This window comes from Alligator mississippiensis, unplaced genomic scaffold (genome assembly GCF_030867095.1).
Source record: "Alligator mississippiensis isolate rAllMis1 unplaced genomic scaffold, rAllMis1 scaffold_19, whole genome shotgun sequence".
NCBI classification, from domain to species: Eukaryota; Metazoa; Chordata; order Crocodylia; family Alligatoridae; genus Alligator; species Alligator mississippiensis.
Window position 1 is genome coordinate 180001 of NW_026775265.1, and position 7500 is coordinate 187500.

Genomic DNA, 7500 nt, shown 5'->3' on the forward strand with positions numbered 1-7500 from the left:
CGAGCCCGGGCGCCAGGTCGACCCAGGGCCGACCTCCCGGGCCCCAGAGAGGCACGTCTCCGCCGCGGAAGCCGCCTGATGCCCGCGCCGAAGGCCCCCGGGCCCGCCCGGCCTCCGCGCAGGGCACCGGGGAGAAGTAGGAATCGTGGCCGGGCTCCTGGAACTCCTGCCCGGCCTGCCCCGCGGAAGCATGCCGGGTTCTCCCGCCGCGCCGTGCAGGTTCTTCCGCCCCTCGCCGGGGTAGCCGGGCTCCAACCGCTGGGCCCCGCAGCGTGGAAGGGCCCCTGCGAGTCGCCCCCCGGCCTGCACGCCCGCCGTGCAGTCGACCGGGTCGAAGCCGGAATCGCGGCCGGGTTCCTGGAACTCTCGCCCGGCCTGCCCGCCCGGCCCGCCCCCCGGGCCGGGGCTCCAGTCGACTTGGAGCCAAACTCGGTTTTGACCCCCTCCTGCAGCACGGTCCGGCCCCGGAGGTTCCTCCGTCCGACCTCCTGGAACCCAAGATGGGCATCTAGGGTCCCGAAATCCGTGTCCCCGAAAATCTCCGCGAACCTTTCCTGGCAATATTGTAGATGCGGCACCCGGCCCAGCCACCGGGGGCAACCGCCGAAAGTGTCCGCCCTCCTGGAGCGAAGGCCCGGGCAAGGCCCGTTTCAAAAACCTCATACGGACTTCCGGAGCGCGAGCCCCGGCGCCAGGTCGACCCAGGGCCGACCTCCCGGGCCCCAGAGAGGCTCGTCTCCGCCGCGGAAGCCGCCCGCCGCCCGCGGCGAAGGCCCCCGGGCCCGCCCGGCCTCCGGGCAGGGCACCGGGGAGAAGTAGGAATCGTGGCCGGGCTCCTGGAACTCCTGCCCGGCCTGCCCCGCGGAAGCATGCCGGGTTCTCCCGCCGCGCCGTGCAGGTTCTTCCGCCCCTCGCCGGGGTAGCCGGGCTCCAACCGCTGGGCCCCGCAGCGTGGAAGGGGCCCTGCGAGTCGCCGCCGGCCTGCACGCCCGCCGTGCAGTCGACCGGGTCGAAGCCGGAATCGCGGCCGGGTTCCTGGAACTCTCGCCCGGCCTGCCCGCCCGGCCCGCCCCCCGGGCCGGGGCGCCAGTCGACATGGAGCCAAACTCGGTTTTGACCCCCTCCTGCAGCACGGTCCGGCCCCGGAGGTTCCTCCGTCCGACCTCCTGGAACCCAAGATGGGCATCCAGGGTCCCGAAATCCGTGTCCCCGAAAATCTCCGCGAACCTTTCCTGGCAATATTGTAGATGCGGCACCCGGCCCAGCCACCGGGGGCAACCGCCGAAAGTGTCCGCCCTCCTGGAGCGAAGGCCCGGGCAAGGCCCGTTTCAAAAACCTCATACGGACTTCCGGAGCCCGAGCCCCGGCGCCAGGTCGACCCAGGGCCGACCTCCCGGGCCCCAGAGAGGCTCGTCTCCGCCGCGGAAGCCGCCCGCCGCCCGCGCCGAAGGCCCCCGGGCCCGCCCGGCCTCCGGGCAGGGCACCGGGGAGAAGTAGGAATCGTGGCCGGGCTCCTGGAACTCCTGCCCGGCCTGCCCCGCGGAAGCATGCCGGGTTCTCCCGCCGCGCCGTGCAGGTTCTTCCGCCCCTCGCCGGGGTAGCCGGGCTCCAACCGCTGGGCCCCGCAGCGTGGAAGGGCCCCTGCGAGTCGCCCCCCGGCCTGCACGCCCGCCGTGCAGTCGACCGGGTCGAAGCCGGAATCGCGGCCGGGTTCCTGGAACTCTCGCCCGGCCTGCCCGCCCGGCCCGCCCCCCGGGCCGGGGCTCCAGTCGACATGGAGCCAAACTCGGTTTTGACCCCCTCCTGCAGCACGGTCCGGCCCCGGAGGTTCCTCCGTCCGACCTCCTGGAACCCAAGATGGGCATCTAGGGTCCCGAAATCCGTGTCCCCGAAAATCTCCGCGAACCTTTCCTGGCAATATTGTAGATGCGGCACCCGGCCCAGCCACCGGGGGCAACCGCCGAAAGTGTCCGCCCTCCTGGAGCGAAGGCCCGGGCAAGGCCCGTTTCAAAAACCTCATACGGACTTCCGGAGCCCGAGCCCCGGCGCCAGGTCGACCCAGGGCCGACCTCCCGGGCCCCAGAGAGGCTCGTCTCCGCCGCGGAAGCCGCCCGCCGCCCGCGCCGAAGGCCCCCGGGCCCGCCCGGCCTCCGGGCAGGGCACCGGGGAGAAGTAGGAATCGTGGCCGGGCTCCTGGAACTCCTGCCCGGCCTGCCACGCGGAAGCATGCCGGGTTCTCCCGCCGCGCCGTGCAGGTTCTTCCGCCCCTCGCCGGGGTAGCCGGGCTCCAACCGCTGGGCCCCGCAGCCTGGAAGGGCCCCTGCGAGTCGCCCCCCGGCCTGCACGCCCGCCGTGCAGTCGACCGGGTCGAAGCCGGAATCGCGGCCGGGTTCCTGGAACTCTCGCCCGGCCTGCCCGCCCGGCCCGCCCCCCGGGCCGGAGCTCCAGTCGACTTGGAGCCAAACTCGGTTTTGACCCCCTCCTGCAGCACGGTCCGGCCCCGGAGGTTCCTCCCTCCGACCTCCTGGAACCCAAGATGGGCATCTAGGGTCCCGAAATCCGTGTCCCCGAAAATCTCCGCGAACCTTTCCTGGCAATATTGTAGATGCGGCACCCGGCCCAGCCGCCGGGGGCAACCGCCGAAAGTGTCCGCCCTCCTGGAACGAAGGCCCGGGCAAGGCCCGTTTGAAAAACCTCATACGGACTTCCGGAGCCCGAGCCCCGGCGCCAGGTCGACCCAGGGCCGACCTCCCGGGCCCCAGAGAGGCTCGTCTCCGCCGCGGAAGCCGCCCGCCGCCCGCGGCGAAGGCCCCCGGGCCCGCCCGGCCTCCGGGCAGGGCACCGGGGAGAAGTAGGAATCGTGGACGGGCTCCTGGAACTCCTGCCCGGCCTGCCACGCGGAAGCATGCCGGGTTCTCCGGCCGCGCCGTGCAGGTTCTTCCGCCCCTCGCCGGGGTAGCCGGGCTCCAACCGCTGGGCCCCGCTGCCTGGAAGGGGCCCTGCGAGTCGCCGCCGGCCTGCACGCCCGCCGTGCAGTCGACCGGGTCGAAGCCGGAATCGCGGCCGGGTTCCTGGAACTCTCGCCCGGCCTGCCCGCCCGGCCCGCCCCCCGGGCCGGAGCGCCAGTCGACATGGAGCCAAACTCGGTTTTGACCCCCTCCTGCAGCACGGTCCGGCCCCGCAGGTTCGCCCGTCCGACCTCCTGGAACCCAAGATGGGCATCTAGGGTCCCGAAATCCGTGTCCCCGAAAATCTCCGCGAACCTTTCCTGGCAATATTGTAGATGCGGCACCCGGCCCAGCCACCGGGGGCAACCGCCGAAAGTGTCCGCCCTCCTGGAGCGAAGGCCCGGGCAAGGCCCGTTTGAAAAACCTCATACGGACTTCCGGAGCGCGAGCCCGGGCGCCAGGTCGACCCAGGGCCAACCTCCCGGGCCCCAGAGAGGCACGTCTCCGCCGCGGAAGCCGCCTGATGCCCGCGCCGAAGGCCCCCGGGCCCGCCCGGCCTCCGGGCAGGGCACCGGGGAGAAGTAGGAATCGTGGCCGGGCTCCTGGAACTCCTGCCCGGCCTGCCCCGCGGAAGCATGCCGGGTTCTCCCGCCGCGCCGTGCAGGTTCTTCCGCCCCTTCGCCGGGGTAGCCGGGCTCCAACCGCTGGGCCCCGCAGCCTGGAAGGGCCCCTGCGAGTCGCCCCCCGGCCTGCACGCCCGCCGTGCAGTCGACCGGGTCGAAGCCGGAATCGCGGCCGGGTTCCTGGAACTCTCGCCCGGCCTGCCCGCCCGGCCCGCCCCCCGGGCCGGAGCTCCAGTCGACATGGAGCCAAACTCGGTTTTGACCCCCTCCTGCAGCACGGTCCGGCCCCGGAGGTTCCTCCGTCCGACCTCCTGGAACCCAAGATGGGCATCTAGGGTCCCGAAATCCGTGTCCCCGAAAATCTCCGCGAACCTTTCCTGGCAATATTGTAGATGCGGCACCCGGCCCAGCCGCCGGGGGCAACCGCCGAAAGTGTCCGCCCTCCTGGAGCGAAGGCCCGGGCAAGGCCCGTTTGAAAAACCTCATACGGACTTCCAGGGCCGGAGCCCCGGCGCCAGGTCGACCGCGGGCCTCCCTCCCGGGGCCCAGCACGGCTCGTCTCCCCCGCGGGAGCAGCCCGCTGCCCGCGCCGAAGGCCCCCGGACCCGCCCGGCCTCCGGGCAGGGCACCGGGGAGAAGTAGGAATCGCGGCCGGGCTCCTGGAACTCTCGCCCGGCCAAGCCGCTCGGCCCGCCCCTGGGCCGGAGCTCCAGTCGACATGGAGCCAAACTCGCGGTTGAACCTCTCCTGCAGCACGGTCCGGCCCCGGAGGTTCCTCCGTCCGACCTCCTGGAACCCAAGATGGGCATCTAGGGTCCCGAAAACCGTGTCCCCGAAAATCTCCGCGGACCTTTCCTGGCAATATTGTAGATGTGGCACCCGGCCCAGCCGCCGGGAGCAACCGCCGAAAGTGTCCGGCCTCCTGGAGCGAAGGCCCGGGCACGGCCCGTTTGAAAATCCTCATACGGACTTCCAGGGCCGGAGCTCGGGAGCCAGGTCGACCCCGGGCCTCCCTCCCGGGCGTTAGGGCGGCTCGTCTCCCCCGCGGGAGCAGCCCGCTGCCCGCGCCGAAGGCCCCCGGACCCGCCCGGCCTCCGGGCAGGGCACCGGGGAGAAGTAGGAATCGCGGCCGGGCTCCTGGAACTCTCGCCCGGCCAGGCCGCCCGGCCCGCCCCCCGGGCCGGAGCTCCAGTCGACATGGAGCCAAACTCGGGGTTGAACCTCTCCTGCAGCACGGTCCGGCCCCGGAGGTTCCTCCGTCCGGCCTCCTGGAACCCAAGATGGGCATCTAGGGTCCCGAAACCCGTGTCCTCGAAAATCTCCGCGAACCTTTCCTGGCAATATTGTAGATGCGGCACCCGGCCCAGCCGCCGGGGGCAACCGCCGAAAGTGTCCGCCCTCCTGGAGCGAAGACCCGGGCAAGGCCCGTTTGAAAAACCTCATACGGACTTCCGGAGCCCGAGCCCCGGCGGCAGGTCGACCCAGGGCCCACCTCCCGGGCCCCAGAGAGGCTCGTCTCCGCCGCGGAAGCCGCCTGCCGCCCGCGCCGAAGGCCCCCGGGCCCGCCCGGCCTCCGGGCAGGGCACCGGGGAGAAGCCGGAATCGCGGCCGGGCTCCTGGAACTCTCGCCGGGCAGGCCGCCCGGCCCGCCCCGGGGCCGGAGCTCCAGTCGACATGGAGCCAAACTCGGTTTTGACCCCCTCCTTCGGAACGGTCCGGCCCCGGAGGTTCCTCCGTCCGAGCTCCTGGAACCCAAGATGGGCATCTAGGGTCCCGAAACCCGTGTCCTCGAAAATCTCCGCGAACCTTTCCTGGCAATATTGTAGATGCGGCACCCGGCCCAGCCGCCGGGGGCAACCGCCGAAAGTGTCCGCCCTCCTGGAGCGAAGGCCCGGGCAAGGCCCGTTTGAAAAACCTCATACGGACTTCCGGAGCCCGAGCCCCGGCGCCAGGTCGACCCAGGGCCAACCTCCCGGGCCCCAGAGAGGCTCGTCTCCCCCGCGGGAGCAGCCCGCCGCCCGCGCCGAAGGCCCCCGGACCTGCCCGGCCTCCGGGCAGGGCACCGGGGAGAAGCCGGAATCGCGGCCGGGCTCCTGGAACTCTCGCCCGGCCCGCCCCTGGGCCGGAGCTCCAGTCGACATGGAGCCAAACCCGGGGTTGAGCCCCTCCTGCAGCACGGTCCGGTCCCGGAGGTACCCCTGCCCGACCTCCTGGAACCCAAGATGGGCAACTAGGGTCCCGAAAACCGTGTCCCCGAAAATCTCCGCGGACCTTTCCTGGCAATATTGTAGATGCGGCACCCGGCCCAGCCACCGGGGGCAACCGCCGAAAGTGTCCGCCCTCCTGGAGCGAAGGCCCGGGCACGGGCCGTTTGAAAAACCTCATCGGGACTTCCAGGGCCGGAGCCCCGGCGCCAGGTCGACCCCGGGCCTCCCTCCCGGGGCCCAGCACGGCTCGTCTCCCCCGCGGGAGCAGCCCGCCGCCCGCGCCGAAGGCCCCCGGACCTGCCCGGCCTCCGGGCAGGGCACCGGGGAGAAGTCGGAATCGCGGCCGGGCTCCTGGAACTCCCGCCCGGCCTGCCCCGCGGAGTCCTGCCCGGGCTCCCGCCGCCTTGGCCCGGGACGACCACCCCTCGGCGGGGTGCCTGGGCTCCGACCCCGGAGGCCCGGGTCCCTGCCGGGGCCCTTGGACCCGCCCCCGGGCTGCCCTTCCACGGAGCCCTTGACCGGGACGAAATCGGAATTGTGGCCGAGCTCCTGGAACTCTCGCCCGGCCTGACCGCCTTCTCCGGCCCTTTTCCGGTTTTCCCCGTTGACCTGGCTCCAAACTCGGGTTTGGCCCCTCAACACGGCAGGGTTCTGCCCCGAAGATCCCTCTGACCGGCTTTCTGGAACCGAACATGGGCATTGAGGGTCCTTAAAAACGTGTTCTCGAAAATCTCCGCGAACGTTTCTTGGCTATATTGTAGATGCGGCACCCGGCCCAGCCACCGGGACGAACCGCCGAAAGTGTCCGCCCTCCTGGATCGAAGGCCCGGGCAAGGCCCGTTTCAAAAACCTCATACGGACTTCCGTGGGGGGGGCGGGCACCAGGTCAACCCCACGTATGCCTATGGGGATTTTCGCTCCCCAGGTCAACCCCATGGATGCCTATGGGGATTTTCGCTCCCCAGGTCAACCCCATGGATGCCTATGGGCTTTTTCGGTCCCCAGCTCCACCCCAAGTATTCCTAGGGGCTTTTCCGCTCCCCAGGTCAACCCCATTTATTCCTATGGGGATTTTCAGTCCCCAGCTCAACCCCAAGTATTCCTAGGGGCTTTTTCGCTCCCCAGCTCCACCCCATGTATTCCTAAGGGCTTTTTCGGTCCCCAGCTCCACCCCAAGTATTCCTAGGGGCTTTTTCGCTCCCCAGCTCCCCCCCATGTATTCCTAGGGGCTTTTCCGCTCCCCAGCTCCCCCCCCATGTATTCCTAAGGGCTTTTTCGCTCCCCAGCTCCCCCCCAAGTATTCCTAGGGGTTTTTTCGCTCCCCAGCTCCACCCCATGTATTCCTAGGGGCTTTTCCGCTCCCCAGCTCCCCCCCATGGATGCCGATGGGCTCTTTCGGTCCCCAGGTCAGCCCCATGTGTTGCTATGGGCTTTTTCGGTCCCCAGGTCAACCCCATGTGTTCCTATGGGCTTTCTCGGTCCCCAGGTCAACCCCATGTATTCCTAGGGGCTTTTTCGCTCCCCAGCTCCACCCCATGTATTCCTATGGGGATTTTCGCTCCCCAGCTCCACCCCAAGTATTCCTAGGGGCTTTTCCGCTCCCCAGCTCCACCCCACGTATTCCTAGGGGCATTTAGGCTCCCCAGGTCAACCCCATGGATGCCGATGGGCTTTTCCGCTCGCTCCCCAGGTCCGCCCGCCCCTGGCCTCGCCATCGGGACT